At 38.1% G+C, this 25,498-nt stretch overlaps 1 protein-coding gene and 1 non-coding gene across 4 annotated transcripts in view; both read right to left on the bottom strand.

Moving 5' to 3' along the window:
* The window catches only part of KCNQ5 (potassium voltage-gated channel subfamily Q member 5), a 451,726-nt gene that overhangs the window by 241,497 nt on the left and 184,731 nt on the right, over positions 1–25,498 (bottom strand). The gene's annotated exons all lie outside the window — the stretch shown is intronic.
* Positions 16,660–16,732, bottom strand: TRNAG-ACC (transfer RNA glycine (anticodon ACC)). Its single transcript has one exon. It is a non-coding gene; the product is annotated as a tRNA-Gly (tRNA).

The raw sequence follows: 25,498 nt of genomic DNA, 5'->3' as shown, positions 1-25,498 counted from the left end.
ACTTTACACTGTGTGACATCTGGCCAAGCTATCTAATTTATCTGAGCCTTAGTACCCTCATTTCTGAAACAGGGTTAATAATAGCTATTTTGAAGCAGTTTTGGAAGAATTAATTAAGATTATATTTTGGAGGGCTCTCAGGATACAGCATATGTTCAATATAATGTTCATTATTGTCTGTCTGTCACCCAGGAAAGTTGACCCAGGCAAAATGGTACCAGATGTCTGAAGGACTAGAGAGCTGGGTTAGATCTTTAATTCATAATTTTTTTTTGGTTCCAGTGTTGGTTAGAAACACCAGCTTTTACTCTTTCACTTTAAATAGATGTACTGTACACACAGAAGAGCTGTGTACGGCAGCCCTTCTCTGCAGAAAAAAAGTTTCTCTTCTCATTATCCCACATTAAAGATTCTGGGGGCTTAAAAGCTCCCCACAGTCAGAGAGTTAACAGACTGATTTGATGACTTGGAGTCCTCCTGGATGAGGGTATATATGCAGAGAAGACATTATTAGTCATCTCCAGTTGTCAGCTGTGAAGTATGTAGCCAGGGACTAAGTAAATGATCTGTCCTAATTTCAACACACTGTTGGCTTTGGAATGGGGGCCAAGTTTTCATGACATGTCTCCAGCTGGCATCCCAGTAGGGCTAGTTTTCTGGATGGCAATGCATCCTGTCCAGGATCCCTATGATCAAAAGAACTCAGCAGGGGAATTAGCCTGTCAAAGAGATAATGCCCTGTCTCTCCCAGAGAGTAGGCTTGTGACAGGACCATTATAAGATGCTGAGATAGGTTCGATATTTTGTAGGGAATCTACTAATTTCACTTGATTCCTTTAATTACGGTAGATGAGGGAGATTACATCTATGAGATAGTTTGCTTATTAATTTTCTGTTTTTTTGGCCAAGACTGTCTTTCCGTATACTTTTTCATGATGACATATCTGTAAACAACAATGGAGTCTCTGTGTAGACAATCAGGAAAGAGAGTACAACACAACGGCTTGAAAGAACTTGAGATTCAGACCTGGAGGATTTGGGATTCAGGCCCGGGTTTTCACATACAGCTTGTAAGTTTCAGGGTAAAGTCACTTCACTATTTTAGCCTCAGATCACTCATCTACAAAGAAAGGGTTATGATATCCACCTCCAAAGATGCTACCAGGATTATAGGAAGGGATGTAAGTAATGGGGACCCTAAAGGTAAAAGGTTCTCAACAACTGTTTCCTGGATCCAAGGCATGAAATATTTCTCATGGGGTGGTTCTCCAAATAGCAGCAACTTTACTATCTATTAATTGAAAAAAATGTTCAAATGTTGATTTAGATGTGAGAAGCTCTGTGTAACTCTTAGGACTCTATGGTTTTCCTATTTCCCTGGAATACACATCAGATCCTCTGACTGAAGGTGTCAAACATCTGAAACAAAAAAATTAAAGCTGGAAATGTATTACTCCAAATTTATAAAAAATAAATAAATGGAAAAGAAATTAAGTAATTAAACTTTTCACATATTATTTTCTGTAAGTGTGTAGCATTTGTATTTCTAAGTTAAAGCTAAAACTTCACTAAGATGTTTGGGACCGTGTGTGTGTGTGTGTGTGTGTGATTAAACTATGTCTAGTTTTCTTAAATTTAAATTTATTCAGTTATTTATTTATTTATTTTAGAATTTTATTTTTTTAACATTTTTTATTGATTTATAATCATTTTACATAGAACTTCACTTTTTTAAATTGAAGTATAGTCAGTTTACAGTGTTGTATCAATTTCTGGTGTACAGCACAATACTTTCACCATAGGGTACTACAAGATACAGTTCCCGGTGCTCTACAGTGTAAACTTTTAAATCTATTTTAAATATACCAGTTGGTATCAGCAAATCTCAAACTCCCAATTTATCCCTTCCCACCCTCTTACCTGCTGGTAACCATAAGTTTGTTTTCTGTCTGTGAGTCTGCTTCTGCTTTGTAAATAAGTTTGTTTGATTTTTTTTTTTTAGATTCCACATATGAGTGATAGCATGGTATTTTTCATTCTTTTTCTGGCTTACTTCACTTAGGATGACATTCTCCAGGCCACCCATGTTGCTGCAAGTGGCATTATTTTATTATTTTTATGGCTGAGTAGTATTCCATTGTAAAAATATACCACAACTTCTTTATCTAGTCATCTATCAATGGACATTTAGGTTGTTTCCATGACTTGGCTATTGTAAATAGTGCTGCTATGAACATTGGGATGCTGGTGTCTTTTTCGATTAAGGTTCCCTCTGGATATATGCCGAGGAACGGGACTGCTGGATTGTATATTAAGTCTATTTTTAGTCTTTTGAGGAATCTCCATACTGTTTTCCATAATGGCTGCATGAAACTACATTCCTACCAACAGTATGGGAGGGTTCCCTTTTCTCCACAGCCTCTCCAGCATTTATCATTTGTGGACTTTTGAATGAAGGCCATTCTGACTGGTGTGAGTATAGTTGTTATTACTGATAAGAAATAGTATTTTCAAATAATTCAGCATGGCTTCCTAGAGTCAAATTCATTCACACTTTGGCTACTGCTAACATGATCATGTTTAATAAATGTTGCTTTATGAGACTATCAGGTTATTTTGCAAATAACTAGGAAAAAAATCTCTCAGAAAAAAAAAAAAAGATAAAGAAAAGTCAAGCAGCTTAACTCAGGTCAGGTTCTGACCCAGATTTTCTCAGTGAGCAAACACGGCTTCTGGGGAAAGAGTGTGGTATTTTGGAATTGGCACTGAGTTAGTCAGGCCACGAGGATAATCCTTAGATATTCATTACATATGTGAACTTTAGCTTTGTGTTCTGAGTGGTACTGATGGTCTGTCTATTAATATTTTGTTGATGATAAAAGCAGCACAGAGAGTCAGGTGGCACAGGATGGAGTGCTCCCTGGATACAGATCAGGCCAGAGTGTGCGCTGAGTTTCAAGCAGGTGTCAGTACAAGGAAAAAGGGAAAGGAATAGGAAAGTGTAGGTAAAAGCAAAGCAGAGGAGGAGAATATGTTGAGTTAAAAGCATTTATGAACAGAGCAGCAGGGTGTGGACCCAGGTTTGACCCATGGGCTTTGTGCTCCATGGCGAGGGAGGCTGCCAACCCTGTGCCCTGGGCTGAGACCCAGACTGTGTGCCCAGGCAGTGTCACTCACGTAGGAGAAAGTAGAGATCAAAATTGGAAGTTTGGGATTAACAGACACACTACTGTGCATAAAACAGATAAACAACAAAGACCTCCTGTAGAGCACAGGGAACTATATTCAGTTTCTTACAATAAGCTACAATGGAAAAGAATCTAAAAATATATGTATGTGTATGCATAACTGAATTGCTTTGCTGTACATCTGAAACTAACACTGTGAATCAACTACTCTTCCACAAAGACTAAAATTTAAAAAAGAGAATGTCATACTTTCATTGTCTACTCACAACATGCAATACTTATATTTGTTCAATACAACTTCAAACATTTGACATTGTCAGCTGTAATTTGTATGCTACCATCTTCAGCCATAATTTTAGAGAAATTTTTTGGAATAAATCAAACACCCTAACAACAGTTTTAAAGTAATACTTTAAAGAAGTGTTTGTTACAGAAATACCAGTATCTGCATGAAACTAATCACCTACGTTGTCGTCCACAGAGAAATTAATCAGTCTTCTCTGGGTCTACTTCCTCCCCTTTACCTACCAGTGAGCTATTTAAAAAAATTAGTTTTGATTATTTCACAGAATGGTGGTGTAGTTGGCCCTCTTAGTGGGTACATTTGCCTTTCCCTAAGTCCTCTTGAGTCTTTTCAATAAAATGCATTGGATTTAATGAGAAAAATATTGTGTAATCATAGGCAAAAACTGTAAATTTTAGAAAGGCATTATTGAGAAAAGACAACTGGATCAAAGAAATATTCATTTCTAATGTGGGTATGATTCCTGGCGTTAGGCTGACACATCTTGCCCGCTGAGAACAGACTTGTTTGACCTTGTTGTGTTGCCATTCTGGTACTGTGCTCACAAGAATTAAGACACAAAGGAGGGTCTGGAAAAAGTGTAGTCTCTCTGTGGCCATACAGTCTGGACATACAAAGAGGTCAGGAGTTTTCTAAGAGTCTGAGCTCATGCTTGTCCTGCCTTCCCATCTAACACATTACAGACAAGCCTGCTTGCTTAAGAAATACAGTCTATGAACAGTGTTGAGTATGTTTACACACAAAATCAATCGGGTCAGCTACTCTGCCATGTGACACTTCTAGTTTTTATCTTGTGTTCTCCAGAAAATTACACATTTCTTTTTTGGGGGGCTATGTTCCTAAGAATAACAGGGCCAAGGTATTTAGCTTAGAGAAAAGCAAACACATGCTAATCTTTAGATATAAAAAAGGCATGGGTTAAGTTTTCTTCCCTAGCCTAACAGCATCCCTGGAAGGGGGCTATCACACTAGAACGAGCTTAGGGGATACTCTGCAAATTAGTAAAAACATTTTTGGAAAGCTGTTTGCTGAGAGTTTTGAAAAATATTTTTTAAAAAATCTAAAAGGAAAGACTAAGGGAAAACAGAGGTCTCCAAGCACTCTGTGAATCACAGCCAGAAAGCCAACTATTTGCTACTGCCCTTTCTTGTGCAGTGATTAGTGTATCTGAAGTCGATTCAGAACACTGAGTCAACTTCCTTTTTCAATACAGTAGACATGACATTCATGCCAACCCACACGCTCCTCCTCAGAGATTTTGCCTTCCCTCTCCCCAAGAAGTCCTCTTGGCCCATGACAAGACCTACCCCGGCCACCCAGGCACAGCTGCTTGGATCGGGGTGACAGCTGACCAGAGCTGGACAGTCAGTCCTTTTCTGAGAAATCTGGACTTGGAGCATAAGGACGGGAGTCTGGTTTGAAAGTTCGCATCGAGTCGGAGCCAAACTTAGCGCCACTGCCAGGTAGGACTGCAGCCGAGCCCAGAGATCTAGTGTGGGGCTGTGCAGCCCAGAGCAGGCAGAATACTCTGCAAAGGGTAGGAGCAACAGGAGACACAGCAAGGGAGCTGATCCAGGAAATAAAGACCCCATCAGAAGTGAGTTCCTTGAGATGGTTTCACTTAATTTCTCCACTTGGCAACTGGGGTGGATCCACGTTTTGTGGGGCCTGAGACATACACAGTTTCACAATCACAATACAAAATTCGGTACCAGGGCCCTGGAACTTACACTGCATGGCTCTACGTGGTCCACTGTTTACGATCACCTGGTTTCTGATGGAGATAGCAAAGCCACGCCAAGGGCTCATGAGGAATCAGGGCTGGTTCTGAAAGGATCCTTCCCTGGAGGCCCTGGACTGGGGACGGTATGGTGAATTCTTTAGCCATCCCAAATCTGGAAGCCCCACATGCTCCCAGGGCTCTGAGGGCAACACTCATTCATTTACTCTCCGACTCCCCCCACACCTCCCCGCCCCTCCTGCTGTGTCAGTGGTGCTGCTGGCTCCCTGGGAATTTACTTGTGTTTTACGTGACCCTTGAAAGGGAGCTCCGATGTTTATTTTCTGTATCTGGAATTCTGCGGACTGGTCGGCATCGTTAAAACCATCTGCTTTCTTTTTGAGTCATTATTCGTTAAAAAAGGGAAAATTTATGAGGCACATGCTGTGTCCCTGTCTGGCTGGACTTCTCCCTCCTGGTCACATCCTGGAAATATTTCACATGGCTTCGTGGCCACTCTTTTAATCCTATGAGGCTGAGAACAGTTTAGGAGACGGGGTAGCTGTACTGCTGCTGCTGTCTGAAAACGTGAGCTCTTGGCTGCAATCTACACAGCACACTTCAGATAAGGCTTCTAATACTGGCTACATCAATACTTGTCTCTGTGAAATGAACAGAAAAGACAATTAAAGGGAAAACGACTCAGAGTCAAGGGGATGCCTCTTCTGTCCCCCGTCTCCCCACCATACACACAGCACACATGTGTGCGCACACAGATTGTAGAGCCCCGCAGGGCAGCAGTGACCCAGAAACACATCAGCACTAAGACAATAAAGACATAAAAATCACAGGAACTAAATTCAGACCCCCACGTATGAAATACAATGATGTTTTTGAAGGAAGAACTATACCTGGAATGAATAGATTTTTACAGGGAGAGTGGATACTGCTTAACTTTCTGACAGTAGAAAGTGAACAACTGAATTCTCTAAAAGTCACCAACCCTGAACATTAAAAAGGGAGCAAAAGCAACATACACAGTGATGTATACTAGGTAATTTTGTACTAAGTGCATTCCATGAATTCTTGCACAGAATTCCCCAAAGAGCTCGGTGTTCTTCTTCTTATTATTTGATAGATGTGGAAACTGAAGCTTAGAAAAGGTTAAGGGAGTTAAACTGACACCCTGAGCAAAGGTGACACAGAGACTCCGATATCTGCATGCCAGGGTTTTTTAAAAACCATTTTCCCCCAAGACAGAGTGAGCATCTAGCAAGTCTTGTTGAAACGATCCGTTTGGACTGAAATTTAAATAGAATTGGGGGCAGATCTCTGTTCCATTCTGCCACCTTGCGGGTGGTACTTCAGAAGAAAACAAGATTAGCTGGAACAAAAATAGGGGTAGACCTGAGGAATCTGTCCCATGCTTGTGCCGCTAAGCATTCTAAGTCTCATATGGTTTTATTTGAGTACTTGTCTTTCTTATCTCTTTGCTGGGTCTTGCTTTTCAGAAAAGGGCACTGTCTTCCCTTTGGTGTCCTGTTCGATATCTTACCCAGAGAAGAAGTCCCAATTACTTATGGAGGGCAGAGACCACAAGAGGAAAAAGATTTTTTTGGATACATAAGATGGCAAAATTATAAAGAAGTAACAGAAGGGGAGGACCAATAGGTATTTAAAAATCAGGAATAAGTGAGGGAGGCAGGCACAAAGATACAAAATTTCTTGTAATAACATATACTTGGAAAAATATGAAAAGAAAAAATATATATGGATGTATATATATGTATAATGGAATCACTTTTCTGTACATCAGAAACTAACATTGTGAATCATCCACACTTCAATAAAAAAAAAAGTACGGAGTATAAGTATTTTAGGTGAAGCAAAGATAAAATCATATTAGACAAAGTGATGTATGATAAGCTTGAAAGAAAAACTGAAGAATGTGGGGAAAACAATTATAAATTATTGCTCAGTGATTTCGACACATTGGAGTAAAGTTAATTTGATAACTTTTGCTACCCATGTTTAAAAAACTAAAAAACCCAGTATTATTCCTACCATTAGATTTTTTAAATGCCATTGATGGGAATTTTTCTTACAACATTATGTAATGGAAGCACATATGTAGTTAAAAGGGAAATTATTATTATTATTATAGGGTTCTATTATAATAAAATTTTATTATCATAGGAGAGAGCCTTGAAAATTTTTAATGAGGACGTTTATACACTCCTTGAGCATATAAACCTTTTAAATTTCTATGGCCTAAACATGCCCAGTCTGAAGAAAGATGGGAATAAGAGAACACCTTAAAATTTTTGAAATAAGTATAGACCTACAGAAGTTGCAAAAATAGTACTGAAAGTTTCCATAAACCCGTCACTACACTTCTCCCAATGGTAACATCTTAAGTAATTATAATAGTTTTTCAGAACCAAATTGGCTTTGGCACAATACAGTTAATCACACTACAGACCTAACTCAGATTTCATTTGTTTTCATGCTGTTTTGAATGTGTGTATAATTTTATGAAATTTTCTTACATGCATGGATTTGTGCTACCTACCAACACCACAATCAAGATGCAGAACTGGGGAACAAAATGAGCAATAACAGAGAGATGCTATATATAAGAAAACTATTCTAAGGAAGACAAATCAATGCAATACAAAGCCAGAAATATTAGAAGAAAAAAAACTGGAAAAATTAAATAGAAAGGAAAAATATAAAACCCTGAAAATAGAAAGGTGGGGGTACAATGATGTAAAAATACCATTTGGAAGGTTACCACTTTCAGAAGACTCAGTAAATATCAATGTATCTGATCCACATTGCACAAGGGAGGGGCAAATCCAGGAAAAATGTAACATGTTGGCAAAAACAGCCTTTTTTCTTGAAAAAAGGGTATGTGGTGACAGAAACACAGGGACCTCGATCTCATTGAAGAAATGCAAATTAAGTTTTGAAATGCATTTCTATGGACACAGAAATACAGATATTAAGAAAAAATGTTATAAATAAGATAGTTATTCAAATCAGAACAAATGAGTGATACAGACTGTAGCTATAAAAGAGATTTATATTTAAATTTACTTTTATTTATTTATTTATTTATGTAATTGAAGTATAGTTGGTTTACAACGTTGTGTTAGTTTCTGGTGTACAGCATAGTGATTCATAGTCTTTTCCATTATAAGTTATTACAAGATATTGAATATAGTTCCCTGTGCTGTACAGTAGGACCTTGTTGTTTATCTATTTTATATGTATTTTTTATTATTAATTCTTCTTAGATCATACATTTGCCAACCATGTAAGAACCCTTATCTGAGGGACTAAAATTCACATAGGGAACCTTTGAACCTTTTGAGGGAAGAGGCTCCCATAAATGAAGTCACTGTCAACTGCACACATCATTGTGACAAAGAAAAGTCAGCAAGTCAATACATGTCAGGCAGGCTGTGGTCTAAACCAAAGTTTCATGTGTGTTGACTTTCCAGAAGACCTCTCTTTAGAATGCCTGAGTAAGTTGGGGAAAAAAAGTCAATGACAGAAATGTTCAAATCTTTAACAGAACAGAACCAAAATGGAAACACCATTCACATGCAGCTGTGTCTAATAAACATATTTTAAAATGCTCATTCAAAATCTAAACAGTCAGAGTGTTTACTTCGCTCAATTCATAAAGAACAAAAAAACCCCTCTCATTTAATGTCTTATGAGAGGGATAGATATGAATTACACACTTTATATACGATCCTATATTCAACTCTTTGGTTAATCAAATCTCAAGGTAAACTCAGAAACACTGACAAATTCAAAGCAACATTTTTAGTGAAGATTTTCAGAAGACAGGCCCTTTAGCTGAAATTTAATTTAAAACCTCATCTCTACCGGAGGCTGAAATCTGCACGGTGAATTTTATGTCTCAGCTGGCAGCACTCATTATTTCTACAGCTTAATGTGCTCCTGACTCATAAAGCACTTACTTCCAAGCCCTTGGTTTCCATAATAGTGCTTATTCCAGTCTAAGATTAGCTAAAATTTCACCAGAGTGCCTTTCCAAACGACGTGAAGCCACATGAGTATCATTTCCTTGGTGTCTTGCCGGAATAACTGAAAATACTTAACTAAACTGAATAACGTATTTGTATTCCAGCCTTCTCTAGATCGTGGTATATAAAACAGACCTACCTACTTTAGCATGAATTTGTGTGTGGGTGTGTGTATTTACACAGTCAGAAACAAAGATTACCTGTCTTCATTTGAATTCCTATTTGTGTTAATAACTGCTTTATTTCTAAACCCCAGTATTTTAGTAAAATAATGCACTGAATGCAACTCAGACTTGACGAGCATTTTTCCAGTTTCTACTTAATTTTTATCAGCAATTTCATGCTCCATAAAAATAAACTTCTATCCTCATTAGTAAAAGTAAATAAATAAATGCTTACATTTCAGACAGTCTTAATTTATCTTGTTTAAAATGCTGGATCTGAGAAAAAAATATTTTGGTCTCCCATGGCATGGTTCCTTATCTTCCTATCAGAAGCATGAACTTAATCTGAATGCTTAATCCTGGAGAGGCTTGGTGAGGACACTATAATTCGCACTGGGTGAGGCATGGTGCTGTCTCTTTTCTAATGTGTGATAATTGATGATAAAACAATGGCCATTGATGAGTGAGTGCTTACAGAGCACATCTCGTTCCTCTTAATAGAGGCAAAGTATCATTATCCACGGTACAAAATGTGAACATCAAGAGCCATTTGCTCAGTGAGGCCAGGGATGCTGAAAACGATAATTATGTCTTTTCTTCCCCAAGGCCATGTAATTACAATGGAAAGATTGTGGATCCACAAATGACACTTCTCCGGCATGATAAAATTAATCTCTGTGTTCTGATCATCCATGTCATCTGTTTTTTTGTGTGTTATGTATACATTTCTATATTTGTGTAGATATACACAGACACTTATGTTTGTTTCTGTCACCAACTTCTTATCAAGTCATTTAGCTATGATTCCTGCAGGCTTTCACACTACAAAAAGGTTGAATAGAAGAAAAGACACATGCACCCCAATGTTCATTGCAGCACTATTTACAATAGCCAAGACATGGAAGCAACCGAAATGAATGGATGAAGATGTGGTCTATATATACCATGAAGTATTACTCAGCCATAAAAAAGAATGAAATTATGCCATTTGCAGCAACATGGATGGACCTAGAGATTGTCAAATTAAGTGAAGTAAGTTAGACAGAGAAAGACAAACATCATATGATACCAGTTATATGTGGAATCTAGAAAGATGACACAAATTTTATTTACAAACCAAAAACAGACTCATGGGCATAGAAAACAAACTATGGTTACCAAAGGGGAAAGGGCAGAGAAGGAATAAATTAGGAGTTTCAGATGAACAGATACACACTTATATATATATATATATATAAAATAGATAAACAACAAGGACCTATTGTACAGCACAGGAAATTATATTCAATTTCTTGTAATAACCTATAATGAAAAAGAATCTGAAAAAAATATGTATAACTGAATTGCTTGTTGTACACCTGAAACTAACATTGTAAGCCAATTATGCTTCAATAAAAAGTAAAATTAAGAAAATAAATAAGACCAAAGAAAGAAAAGAAAATACAATCCCTTAGACGACTGAGTATGATAAAAGAATCCTTGAATTTTTATTAATGCAATTATTCTCTCTTTTAAGAATTAATGCTAGACATTGTAAACTTTTTTTGGATTATTAAAAAAATGACATAATTTTAAGTACTAAATGTTTTTTATATACATGAACATAAATTAAGAGTAAAAAGGAACATTCATTCAATTAATGCTACATAATTTCCCAAGAGTTTTACCACCACAGATAATATTTTGATCATCTCATATTTAGTGCTCAGTAAAGTGTGATTATAAATATCTGTATGTACCATTAGTTGGTTAATTTGAAATTTCAATACAATCAGATGGAAAGAGATGATTTATGGACATTCACACACCTTTACCCTCTCTTTTTCTACCTTCACTAGTTGGGACAGGGATTATTTTTCTACTAGATTGTAAAGATCTGTATTATGTTAGGAGGTGAACTCATTTAAGAATCCAATTTAAGTCCTGAATATAATGCTGCATGCAGATTTTTGAAAAGCACTTTCATTGTATTTCTATTTATTAGGTCATTGTAACCTCACTGCATAGGCCAACTTGCTACAAAGCAGGCTTTGGCGCCATCTGGTCTGAGTGATCCTGTTAGAAGCAGTTTACACAAAAAGACAAACTGATCCCATCCAGAAAGTGTACAGGACGTCATAAATGAAGTTTTACTCTAAGATTTCAGTGTACATATTAATAAGGCAATTATACATTTCTCCAAATGTGCATCTCTGTGTTACAAGAAGCATGACAATATACTACAAAAATACAAAAGAATGGAAACTGAATTGTGAGGGCTTGGGGGCATCACTGGAAAGGGTTCTGATAATGGGTTACTTTGAGGAGCTACATTTAGACTGAGAGCCCTTACCCTCGCCCAAGGTTGCTCTTGTCAGTGAATGTTGACTGCCCCTCATTTCTGCCCCTGGACACAAGGGTTTGGCCAGGCTGCACATTAGCCATGGCTGCCCCACAGAAGGGTGCAAAAACTATTTGCTGACCTACACTTCAAGTACATTTTTCAGTGTTGTTTAAGTTGTCTCTCTGATTTTCAAGTTAGAGGGCTTAGAATGATAAAATCTCAAAGCACTTTTTTACAGATTGGAATATACAATATTATCTTTTCCTCATTTCCACTGAAGTCTAACAGAAGGAGAAAGATAAAATGATATGAAGAGTCACTAGCATGAGACATTTACCCAATACTTCAGTTAGGATGGGTCAGTGGTACACTTCTAGATGTTCCAGCAACCAACTCCCTAGTGTAAAGCAACCCTAATCTGTAGGATCTCCTGATTTCTGAGGTGTAAATATGAAATGGAGCAGGACCCCATGGGGGCTTCCAAGCACGGACCCCTGTCCTCCCACCATATCCTTGGTCTGCCTCTTGTCTGTACAAACACATTAGCCAAAGAATGAATTTAATCAGAGAAGTGAGAACATGCAAAATTAAAGGAAAGCAGTCAAACAAGACCAAATAATAATAGTTTAGTCATTAAATAAAATCAAAGACCTTCAGTTCCCCCTCAAGGGCTATAGATAGTATTCTGAGCCATGTCCTTTGAGCTGTTTTATAGGTATTGAAACCCCCACCAGGTGGAAGAAGTTAACTATATGATGACCAGACTATACCCATGACATAAGATGCCCCATTTCCAAGAACTGGCCTCAAAGAAATAGGAGCAAACCCACCCTGGAGCAGAAGATGAACTGTACTTAAAACAATCAGGATGATTCTGATCAGACCATCACATGATCAATTTCAAGATGACTGTCAGAGCTGACTGTGCTGGTCTGTATGGAGACCCCTCCCTCTGACTGTACAGACTTGAAACTTCCCTTTAAAAGCTCTTGCCCACTGACTGGTAGGGGGAGTTGGCTTTGGACATGAGTTTGCATCGTCCTTCAGTTGCCAGTCTCCAGAATAAAGCAAACTTTCCTTTCAGCCAACACTTGCCTCTCAATTATTGGCTTTTGAGCGGTGAGAAGCCAGACCTGAGTTTCAGTGACAGATACTCCCACTGTGACCACCACTGTGACATCGCTGAATGTGAAGTTGGGAAAAGATGTGCAGTAGCTCACTCCTCCTTCACAGAGACACAAGTAACTTCCAGATCACAGATCAGAAAATTAGAGTTTCAGTGTTCATAGCAGCACTATACAACAGCCAAGACATGGAAGCAACCTAAATGTCCACCAACAGATGACTGGAAAAAGAAGTTGTGGTATATTTATACAATGGAATACTACTCAGCCATAAAAAATAATAAAATAATGCCATTTGCAGCAACATGGATGGACCTGGAGAATGTCATTCTAAGCGAAGTAAGCCAGAAAGAGAAAGAAAAATACTATATGATATCACCCATATGTGGAATCTTAAAAGAACAAAAAAGACACTATGAACTCATCTACAAAACAGAAACAGACTTGCAGACTTAGTAAACAGAGAAAGGGGGTAGGAAGGGATAAATTTGGGAGTTTGAGATTACAAATGTTAGCCACTATATATAAAAACAGATTTTAAAAGAAGTTTCTTTTATATAGCACAGGGAACTATGTTCAATATCTTGTAATAACCTTTAATGAAAAAAATATGAAAGCAAATATATGTATGTATATGCATGACTGGGACATTGTGCTGTACTCCAGAAACTGACACATTGTAACTGTACTTAAATTTAAAAAAAAAGAAAATTAGGATTTGATGAGTTCTGAGTATTTATTAATTGTTTTAAATGTACTTCACTTTTAAATTCATAGACTTAAAATTTAATAATGTGTGTGTTTGCCAGCTGGCTCACAAAATTCCTGAAAATTTAACACTCAGCTCTTAACAAATTGGCATGAGCCAAGTCTAGCACTTTGCTGGGGTAGGTAGGCTTTTATGTTTCTACAAATACAGTGAAGTTATGTCCTACTCATGCTTAAATTATCGTGTCCTCTTTAATATTATCACAACGTTCATTTTAAACATCACCAGAAAAGCCACAAAGAAACTTGCTGAATAACAATGAATTTTTCTTGAAGAAAAATGAGAACTGAAAGGTACGGTTTATTATCCACTAATACTATGCACATGTCTATTTACATATGTACTGAAAAACCTCCATTTACTGTAGCTACAGTCTATCATCTGTCTACTATCTTCCTAGGTATATAGATTAATACAGTGAAAGATCTATATTGACCTACATATAAACTATGTTCTGAAAAAGAAACTTCAATTATTTCCAAGAAAAATAACTCTACAAAATGTAATTTTACAAAGCTATTCACAAATAGTCTTAACTTTATTAACATGTATAGATAATTTTCATAGTATTAGTTTTCCCCTATAGTATTTACAGAACAATTTAGATTTTACGCAATCAACTGTGATGGGTGGAGACAAATTGGTGAGGCTCAAATGGGCTATGTATGAAAAAATCTAAACTTGCAACCTGCCTTAGGCAGGATTTTATATTTTGCCATTTACATGCCCACTTCCTCCAAAGGTGACTTTTTTCAGTAAATTGCAAGCAATGGTAATGATGATGTGGGTATTAAGAAAGCAAGTGGGAATTAAGCTTCACCCAGAGAATTCTGACATATTATGGATTGAAGGACCAGTAGCCAGACTTGTTTAGATCATAGGAGTCTTTGTTGAGTTGGTCCCAGATTAACAGCTAGAAATGAGCTCAGTCCCTGACTGCTGAGTGCTAATTAATGCCGCTAACTGTCAACACACATTAGAAGAAGCACAAAATTGTATTTTTCAAAGAGTGTCATTAAACTAATAATTTTAGATGGATGTTGACAACTTTAAACAGCAGAGGTTTTTGGCAACTTACAAAATAAATTTGCAAGATGCTCGGCAAATTTATTCAATTAAAAAACCTGCCTAGGATTTGTTTTCTAATGTTTGAACTACTTGAAAAGGTGATGACAATACGGTCTTTAATCTGATAATACATCGTTTTAATGCTATAACTTCTTCAGTTGTTTTGGGATTCAACAGGTATTTACAAATTATTTATTTCAATTATATATGGACCAACTTCTAAGCAATCAATTACTTTTGGGTTTTGAACATCTCTGAAAGAATCTTCCTGAACACAAGAAATATCTGTTAGTCAAGTAGCAAGGTTTTTTTTAACATCTGATGAATCATGAAGATTTGAAGCACTCAACTCAAAAGAAACAAACGAGATTAGGAGACATTTAGTCTATGTGAAATATAATTCAATCTTTATACCCTTATCTTCTGCTGGGCCATGAGTCATGGACACTTATTATAAAATGCACATCAGCTATTTTGAAGTAACACAGCCCCAGGCAAGTAGCATTCAACCAGGAAACCTGGCTTTTCTGAGAAGCTACAGACTCTGGCTGTGGCCTGGAAAGTCAGCAAACTTCCATGTTTACACAACATGTGCCTCTGAGGATTTCACATCCTTCACGAGCATGCACTTGTCAATTTTCACAGCATCTCCGAGAACAGATAGTGGGAAAGACTATTATTCTCATAGGAGAGCTGCGGGCAAGAGTCAAACAGGAGATGTGTCTGCCAGTAGTCACAGCGAAATTGATAGGGTGCTTCTGCCATGCATGCAGCAGGTGCTCAATAAACACCATGTAATGGAGCTGAATTGGAGCCTGAGCTGTCACAGCTCTGCCTCACCTTCCTCCCTCTGTTCCTCCCATCTATCCTCCCTCCCTTCCCTTCCATTCCCTTCACTTCCTTCCTCCCTTCTTTCCTTCCCTCCCCCTTCCTTTTTGTTATTTCACATATCATAGTTAATTTTATTTGTTCCAGGGCTCATATTGCAAGCATTAAACCAAGCATGACCTTTGACTCTCTGAGCCCAGGTTCACATGTTTAAAAAGATAAAAGCAAACAGTGATCTATGTCCACAGATGAAAACTAAAATCTCATGGTTAATCACATGGCCATTTAAAAATTTCTACAGCCTGGAATTCAGAAGTCACAGCTCTTTAGGTCCTCCTGTACTTTTCTGGAGTTACATAACCTTAATCATCTTTCAGCCTCTGGTTGATACTCCTTTACCTGGAAAGCAGACCTTGAGCAATTCTGAAATAAATAAAAGATCATTCCAACAGTGCAAATGACCTCAGAAAAGTAAACTACTTTAGATCCAAACCAAAGACCAGATATTGAATGATCTCCCATTGAATTGGACCGTGATTCCATTCTCTTTGTGAATGGCTGAGACAGGACTGAGCCAGCTTTATATCTCCTACCTGATGATAAACCTTCCTAGAAATCATAAGTGCTTCTACATAAATATTTTCTTCCTTGAGAAAAACACCTGCTGTTATAAAATTTCTTGTCTTTAAGAAAAAACACACAAAGTGATTACATTTACAAGAAGGAAATCGGCAAAAGTTAGTATCTTCAAAAAACATACTCAGTAGATCACTACATTTAGATAAGGGATATATCTGAGGCAGAAAAATGTTCTTAAATGTTAGAGTGTTTAAGGTTCTGGGTGTTTCTTATAAATTCCAGGGTGTCAGACACTCTGGGGTGGTTTGGGAATTACTGGAAATACATCTACTATGGAGTGGAGCAGAGGAATGTTCATGAGTGAGTAGTGAGGACATGATGGGATCAACGGTTGGTCCATGGACACTCCCATTGCTGAAGAAGGGTTCTCTCTCCACCATAATGGAGGGCTAAGTACAAAGAAGCACGGTTGCACCATTTTATTGTATGGTTTTTTTTGGGGGGTAGTAATTAGGTTTACTTATTATTTAATGGAGGCACTGGAGATTGAACCCAGGACCTCGTGCATGGTAGGCATGCACTCTACCACTGAGCTATACCCTCCTCCTGCACCATTTTAGTTTTGAATTGCTGGAAACTTTCCGCCTTCTCCTTGGCCCCTTTCCTCAGAAGCTGTTTGGTAGGCATGCAGTGTTAACTCCTGCTTCTCCACTGACTTTCCACAAGCCAACATGCAGCCTTGCAGCGCTAGCCTGGGACCCAGCTGGATTTCCCCTAGATCTGCAGGAGAACAGTGCCTCTGGAGGGATTCAGAAGGACCTGCTTTATCTTCTCATGCATTTTAACAGCACTGATTCTGGATCATTGCTTTTCCATTTATTCAACTATTTAACGATTGCTTTGGGAACATTTAGATGTAATAATTGGAATTTCAAATTCTGTTGGCTATCTGGCTAGTTAAGTTGGCCTACTCTTCCTTTTTCTCTCTTTTTTCTTTCAATCAATACATAGTTGGCTGTCTTACAGTGGAGCAGAGTCACATACGTACGTTTAACTTCCTCTATCAGATATCTGAGGTAAGGAATGATGTTTCTGTACGCTGCCTGCCAGCCATTTTCCTCTTGGGTTAGACTGACTTTGAAGGAAGGGCAAAGTGTTATTTGAATTACAAAGCCAGCTAAGAATACTCCTTTCTTCAGTCCAAACTGCTCAAGGAAACTTTAATTTTAATCTTGCTAACTAAGTATATTTGTGGTGAATGAATCATCGTTGATTGATGCAAGTTTTTATCAATATTACAACCTTTTCACTGGTAAACCTTATCAATACTAAAAGGCTGTCCTGTAAGTTTTTTGTGAAGATATTACATGAGGAGGCAACACTGACCCTTCCTAGCTCCCGTATCCTTACCCCTCTGGGACACAGGAGAGATTAGTTTCAGATACTTCCTTTGAAAGTGAACAATTTTCATGGGGTGGGGTTCCTTTCCCAGCTTTTTAGAAATACAATACCAGAAAGTTCAGGTTCTCTGCAGATATTCACTGCTTGTGATAAATTATTCTGGTTACACAAGCAAATTGAATTTAAATGTCTGATCTGTTTGGTTTTCTACCCTTAAGGAAGGAGCTGACAATCTTTCTACAGTTTGGAGGTAGTTTGCGGGTCTCTGCTGATTCACTCTCTCATGAAGAAAGTGGGTGCAGAGGACAGGAATATCCCTCTGTGGCAACATTAGGCTGCTTTTCCTTCTTTACAAGTTTCTCTACATGAGACAGACTTACCATATCATCCAATAATTCCACTCCAGGGCATATATACAGAGAGAACTCTAATTTGAAAAGATATATGCACCCCAATGTTCACACAGCAGCACTATTTACAATAGCCAAGACATGGAAGCAACATAAATGTCCATCAATAGATGACTGAATAAAGAAGATGTGGTCTATGTATACAATGGAAAACTACTCAGCCATAAAAAAGAATAAAATAATGCCATTTGCAGCAACATGGATGGACCTGGATAATGTCATTCTAAGTGAAATAAGCCAGGAAGAGAAAGAAAAATAACATATGATCTCATTCATATGTGGAATCTAAAAAAAAAGACAAATGAACTTATTTACAAAACAGAAACAGACTCAGAGATATAGAAAACAAACTTATGGTTACCAGGGGCAAAAGGGGTGGGAAGGGATCAATTGGGAGTTCAAGATTTGCAGATACTAACTACTATATACAAAATAGATATACAATGAGTTTATACTGTATGGCACAGGGAGTTATAGTCAGTATCTTGCAGTAACCTATAATGAAAAAGAATATGAAAAGGAATATATGTATGTACATGTATGACTGAAGCATGATGCTGTACACCAGAAACAGACACAACATTGTAAACTGATTATACTTCAATAATAAAAAAAAATGCAAAAGTTTCTCTGCATGATGCAAATATTAGTGATTGGTTACATGGCAAACTTCCATCGGCTAGTACCTTCCTGACATCTGGCACAGAGCAAGAGTTGAGAAGCGGGGAGAGGGGAGGAATGGGGGTACAATGTCACTGGGAAATGACATAGAGGCTGAAGTGGGCCTCATAGGGTTTCAAAAAACTGTTTCCATTTCTGAGTCTTGCCTAAGACCAATTCCCTATTGCTAGTAAATCTTTCACTCTTCCACTTTTTTAGTGAATCATTGCCTGCCCTTCTATCATTGTCATCACCATTAAAAGACCCAGTTACGGCAAGGTATTTTCCCCAGGACCTGTCTGGTAGCATCCTCTGAGAAAGCAAATCAGTAGCTTCCCCTCTCCTCCATCGCTTATTTTCTGGCACGGCATAACCATGGAGCAAGGCAGAGGATTTCACACTTGGATTTCAAAGAATGAGGCTCACTTTGGTCTTCTGAGTAACTTATCCAAATGAGTAAGGTTCCCATCAGGGCTTCCAACTTGGAAGACTACACCTTTAGAGCAAGACCCTTGTACTCAAAAACAGTTCTGGAACTGAGGAAAATAAACTGTGACCGATGCCTTTGAATACCTTGCCTCTGAGGATGGATTTGATTCTTTCAACAGCCAAATGTCACCCAGAGCCAACTCTGGAGAAGAAGATATGTGGTCCTGTGGGATGATCTTCTTTGGTTAAAAAAGTGGTGGGACTATAAAGCCATTCGTCTAAGTTGTGTGTGCTTGTGGCTTGTACGTTGGCTCTGAAGTCAGTTCCCAAGGATAGCCCCACAACTGTTTAGAGAATTGATGATGTGATGAGTGCAAGATGAGGAGTGTCTTAAGGGGTCTGTTCCGAAACTATACACACAGGAGACCAACGTGATGTAGTATTTGTTTGAATTCGTTATTTTACTGCCATACGTATTCTATTGTAGTTTGATGTCTTCCTCTAAGCGATGGAGTATCATTTATTTTTTAAAAATAAATTTTATCTATTTATTATTATATTATTTTTTGGCAGGGTGAGGTAATTAGGCTTTATCATTTATCTTTACAGGAGTACTGGGGATTGAACGCAGGACCTTGTGCATGCTAAGCACGTGCTCTGCCACTTGAGCTATACCCTCCCCCACCTCATTCATTTATTTATCTGCTCGTTTCACAAGAATTTACTCATCCACGTAGGGTTAAAGTTAAGAGAAGGGCCCTGAGCCAAACTGGTGGGTCCAAAGACAACCAGGACGCCTGGGACAAGGCTATCCAGCCTTTCTGATGCTCTGTATCCCCATCTGAGGATACAGTATTAGTGTTGTTGGGGGATCAGTGAGCCTGCCTGATGCCCACAGGAAGTACTTCACAGATGTCAGTCATCACCAAAGCTTCACTGGCCACCCATTCTGTATCGCTCACTGTGCTGCTGAAATTCTTGATTTGGGATTCAAGTGAATTAACATAGTAATTAATAACTGAAAGAAATTTCAATTAAAAATAACAATGAAATAAACAACATTACCTTCATATGACTACTTACTTAAAATTGCACAGATATAAAACTCTCTAAACATATTTGCAGATTTATCTAGGTAATTGTACTGGTGACCAACACATGACGTATTTAGGACAACAGTAGCTGGATGATAGTGATTTTTAAATTCATACATGCTAATGGCCCTGAAAAGTCCTTATTAAAAGCAACTGATTTTTTTTTTTAATGGAGGTACTGGGGATTGAACTCAGGACCTCATGCATGCTAGGCATGCACTGTAACACTGAGCTCTACCCACCCCCAAAGCAACTGATGTTTTACTCTGAAAGCTTTTAGCATTTGAACTATAAAAAGCACATTACCTTCAAATAACAATATTTGAAGTATGAGCTGTATAGAAATATTCTGCATAAAACTCCATGACTGTTCTTTAGGAAATGTCGCACGCTTACAAAGATGAAACAGTTTTGGATCAAATAATAAGTAAGATGGTGCTCTAATAAGACCTCTTCCAGGGATTCTGCTAGCTGAACTCCCACGGCCAGAACCCACATCTGACTCGTAGAAATGTGGAGTTCAGTAGGACAACACTCTGGAATCTTTCCTTTCTCGTCACAAAGGACTGCTGTTGAGTCATTCTTTCCATTTGTATGTGCTTATGCCTTCATTGTATATACTCCGTGCATATAAACAGTGCGCCTGAATTTCTCATATGGTGGGCAGTATTAGAAGTACCCTTCTGCTTAAGAGGATGTTGAAGAGTAAGAAAGCCTTCCCATAAGGCTTTCCGAACAATAGTTTTAGTTTAAGATGGATCCCACCAAAGGTATGATTTCCCAGTTATTTTCGCAGTTGCAATTATAGTTTCTGGGGCTTAAATGCTTAATTAGGAGCCTTTGGAAAGTCTCATGTCAAGCTAAAAATATTTCTAATGTACACTCTCTGCTTACTCAAAGCTGCGTGGAGATGTAATTTACAAAGGAAACTTGTTTCCTTAATTGTTGTGTCAGTCAGCACAAGTGAGGGGAGCAGGCGCAGAATAATTTGTTTATATTTAGCCGTGAAATGTCACAACCTTCATGCAATTTAGGGAAAGGTTAGGTATGCCATTTCTATAGAACTGACTGCTCTACAGTTGGCTTTATTTTTTTTTAAAGCCCGGACTTCACAGGATTTTTATGTAGGACTTCTGTCATTGCAATTTTGCTTCACTTGCAAGCAAAGACTTGAGTAAGGTTTATTAGTTGATGTCCATGTTTGTATCACAGTGAATCATCACAGAAAGTTAGATTAATAGAAAATATAGACCAGCAATGTAGAGTTTGAATCATAGAGGTTTATTTTATCTGGATTCTACTGTTTGTATACTGTCTTTGGTTTTTGACGAGTATGTTTCATTTTGGAATAGATTTAGAGATGAATAAACCCAAGAGAAGTGCACATTTTCAGGACGACTCATCCATTCACCAAGTGTGACGAGGGAAAGGGGAAAAACAAAGCAAAATGAGCAAACAAGAAGGAACAATGCCTTGAGCCTCTACCAGGACTCTCTGGCTTTCAAAGAAGCTTCACACCTATGGCTGCAACCTTTCCAGACAGAGTGTACAAGATGTGTTCTCACGAGAGGAGCTCACCCCCCGCAACGTGTCAGGGTCCACCTCATGTTCAGGCTTGAGAGTTACGTGGATACGGGCTGCAATCCCACTTCTGCCCCCTCCATCCTTGTGTCCTTGGGTAAACAACACATTGTCTCTGAGTGTCAGGTTCCTCCTCTGAAGATGGGGATGATGACGACTGTTTACAGGTTGTCTGGACACACAGATGGTACCCACTCAATGAGTCACAAGTGTCAATTCTTCTCATCAAGGTTGCTCTCTAGCCCTCCAGGCAGAGTGAATACCTTCCAGCTATTGTAGAAAGACAAGGCCAAAGGAGAACAAACACTGGAGACTTTTCACTGAACTCAGGAAGAGAGAAAGGTGTTTCACTCTCTGGAAATCACCTCAACAGATCAACATCTCATGTCATGCTCAATTCCACACTGCAGTAACTTCCAAGTGTTATTTCTTTAAGGTGACCCTCCCCCATCAGAAAACTTTTTGGCCTGATCACTAATGAACCCCTGCTTTATGATATATGGGGATTTCCAGGGTATGGAATCTTATGATAGTTCTCATTTGTTCTATTCTTGAGTTAGTTTTGATTAAAATTATTTTTGTACTCAAAAAACTAAAAATAGAACTACCCTATGATCCAGTAATTCCACTGCTAGGTATATATATTTTAAAAAAAAACCCAAAACACTAATTCAAAAAGATACATGCACCCCAGTGTTCACTGCAGCATTATTTACAATTGCCATGATACAGAAGCAACCTAAATGTCCATTGACGGGTGACTGGAAAAAGAAGATGTTTTATATACATATATAAACCTGTATATATTTTATATACACACACACACACTAGAACATTACTCAGCGATAAAAAGAATGCAATCTTGCCATTTGCAGCAACATGGATGGACTTGGAGGAGGCTAGATTCAAGTTGGATTTTCTCAGTAATCCTACGCTAAGCATTGCAACGGATTACTCAGAAAGTGATGGAGAAACTCTCTGTAGTTATCTGAGGGCAGGGTTGATTTCTCAACAGTCTGGGTGCTTGTAAGGACCAGGGACAAAAGTAACATGTAGCCTTCGATTTCGTGTGGTGTGACTGTATGGAACAGTGTGCTTGCCACATGGCATGTGTATCCTATCAGGGTTGCTGCAGACAGAGGCTCCAAGGAGCCCTCTGACCCACGGTCTCCAGAGATGTACATGTTGTTGCAATGTGTTTCTGGCAAACAGAAGCAAAATGTTTGTTCTACAAAATCAATGCAGGAGTTTCCTCTTCTGGTGCAGAAGAAGAGGGTCCTAATGGAACCTTTTGCAAATAGCTATAAATTCTGATCAAAACACCAAAAAAACAGCTACCTGAAGGCTCTGAAGAGTAAACAAATGTAGGAATATTTTGAGGGGAGTGAAAACTTGGAGGAAGAAACTAGCAGGGGTTGAGTTTCAGATCTTTGCAGCTTTACCCCGAGGGCAGCTGGGGGCCACCTACGGAAGGAGCCGCAGGGCCGAAGTTTGTGTGTAAATTCTGCCCAAGGCGCTTCCTGGCCCCCCAAAGCTCACATGTGAGACCCGCTCACAGCAGTCTGGACAGTGGTCTGGGCCGCCAGCTGACTCAGGGGCGATGGTGCGGTGTGTGCCCAACCAAGATGACCGTCTGCTAACACGAACCCTCAACACCCTTTACAGGAACCCAGTCTCCCCCACACAACGCTCACACTGTCCAAGAGATGATCCAGAATTATTTGCCAAAAGGCAAGGAAAACACCACAAATTTCCAAGGGGAAAACAGCCGACACATGCCATCTCTGAGACGACCTTGATGTTGGAACTAGCAGACAAGGATTTTAAAGCAGTTATTACAAAATGCCTCAGGGGACAAAACAAGCTGTGCCCACAAAGAAGACAATGATATAAAATTTCAGTAGAGAAAATTAAAAAATGAAAGTAATATATTACAACAATTTCTAAATATGTGGAGAAGGTACCTGGAGGAAAGGGCGTCTTTTTTTTTTTTTTTTTTTTACTATACAAAGATACTGTATATATATTCCTGGAAAAGACCTGAAGTCTATTGCCCTCAGAAGGCCATAAAATAGTTAAAGCTAACCCAGGAAAAATGGCTTTTCAGCACTTGGAATCAGCCTCATACAAAAAGTGAGCTAAAACATCATTTTAGCTCATCATGCTAGGTGAGAATTAAAACATGCAGAATTTCCCCTCAGTTCCATATCCTAACAGACTTCCAGGAAATACAACATATAACAACATTTATAAAGAGAATATCAGCTAAATAAAGTGGTATGAAGCTAATTCCTCACAGATGTTTGGCTTGTAACTATCCTTTTTTAAAATGTTGGTGTTTCCTTTAGGTTGTAGAAGGCAAAATACGTATGGATTATAATTCATGAAAAGTACAAGGGAGATAATTTGTGAGCAATCTTATTGTAAGTTATGTTATGAAGCTACGATTTATATATTTAGTCACAAAGATGGTAGGGAATATTTGTGAATGATTACTGAGTTTATTTAATGATCTCCATTTACAAAGTACTATTTGTTTATTTCTTCAGGGGATACAGAGGTCTTTTTTTTTAATTTATTGCAGTATAGTTGATTTATAGTGTTAGTTTCAGGTATACAGCAAAGTGATTGAGTCATACATATATATACATGAATATATTTTCTTTCAGATTCTCTTCCATTATATGTTATTACAAGAAATTGATTATAGTTCCCTATTCTATACAGTAGGTCCTTGTTGTTTTATCTATTTTGTATATATTAATGTGTGTCTGTTAATCCCCAATCCCTAATTTATCCCTCACCATCCTTTCCCCATTGGTAACCATAGTCTGTTTTCTATATCTGTGAGTACAGAGGTCTATTTTGTAAACTAATCTGATGGTAACCTTCCAGCATACTATATAAGAAGTAAAGGAATTCATTCAACAACGTGCATAGGAAAAGAGCTACCGAGGTGTTAGATGGGGATACCCTACTACAGAATCGGTATTTGAAGAAATGGCACAGGAGCTGTCAGAGGACTTGCTGTCCGTGACACACATTCTTAGTTTTGACTCAGCCACATTAATTCCATCTGCAATGTATTCTCCAAATATTACAGGTAGCAAGGCACTTATGTGATAACTTCTCACATTTATTTTGTTTGGATTAGTAACATGGATGTCTTAGACTGGCAAAAGGAAATTGTACTGTAAAGGAAACCCAGTAATATACACCGAGAGGCAAGCTCTTTATTTCTGCCTTTTATATGTGGTGTTTTTTGGTGGCTCAATGGATGTAAACTCATCTTTTTAATATAACCATTCCCATGCATTTTTCCTCCAATGAGGTTGAAGGTTCTTCAATATTCACAACTATGCTACATGTTTCTCTGACACTGCACATAGCACCCAGCTCCAGGGTTAAATACAGATGCTCAGAATTAAGAAACACTTCTCTGGGATCAGATCTGGACAGGTAACTTGAACTGTCCAAACAATAGTTTTCCATCTTTTAAATGGGAATAATAAGAGTATCTACCTCATAAAGCTGTTGTGTGTTTTGTATAAGACAGAACAAGTAAAGTCCACATATTAGGACCTGAACTATAGTAACTACTAAGATAGTAGTTATTATGCTTGTAATATTATTGTACTGGTAAAAAATTCATTGAATGAATGAATCATGGCATGATTTTATTAACTTCAAAATTTTATCTCATATTGACCTCCAAGAAGTGATAAATGTTTCACTTGAAAGTTTACAGAAAAAGTGAACTAAAACAATGTAGCAATGCTGGGTAAGAAGTAAAAT

This window comes from Camelus bactrianus, chromosome 8 (assembly GCF_048773025.1).
Source record: "Camelus bactrianus isolate YW-2024 breed Bactrian camel chromosome 8, ASM4877302v1, whole genome shotgun sequence".
NCBI classification, from domain to species: domain Eukaryota; kingdom Metazoa; phylum Chordata; class Mammalia; order Artiodactyla; family Camelidae; genus Camelus; species Camelus bactrianus.
Note: the sequence above shows the minus strand (reverse complement) of the source record. Positions and strands in the feature narration are given on the sequence as shown.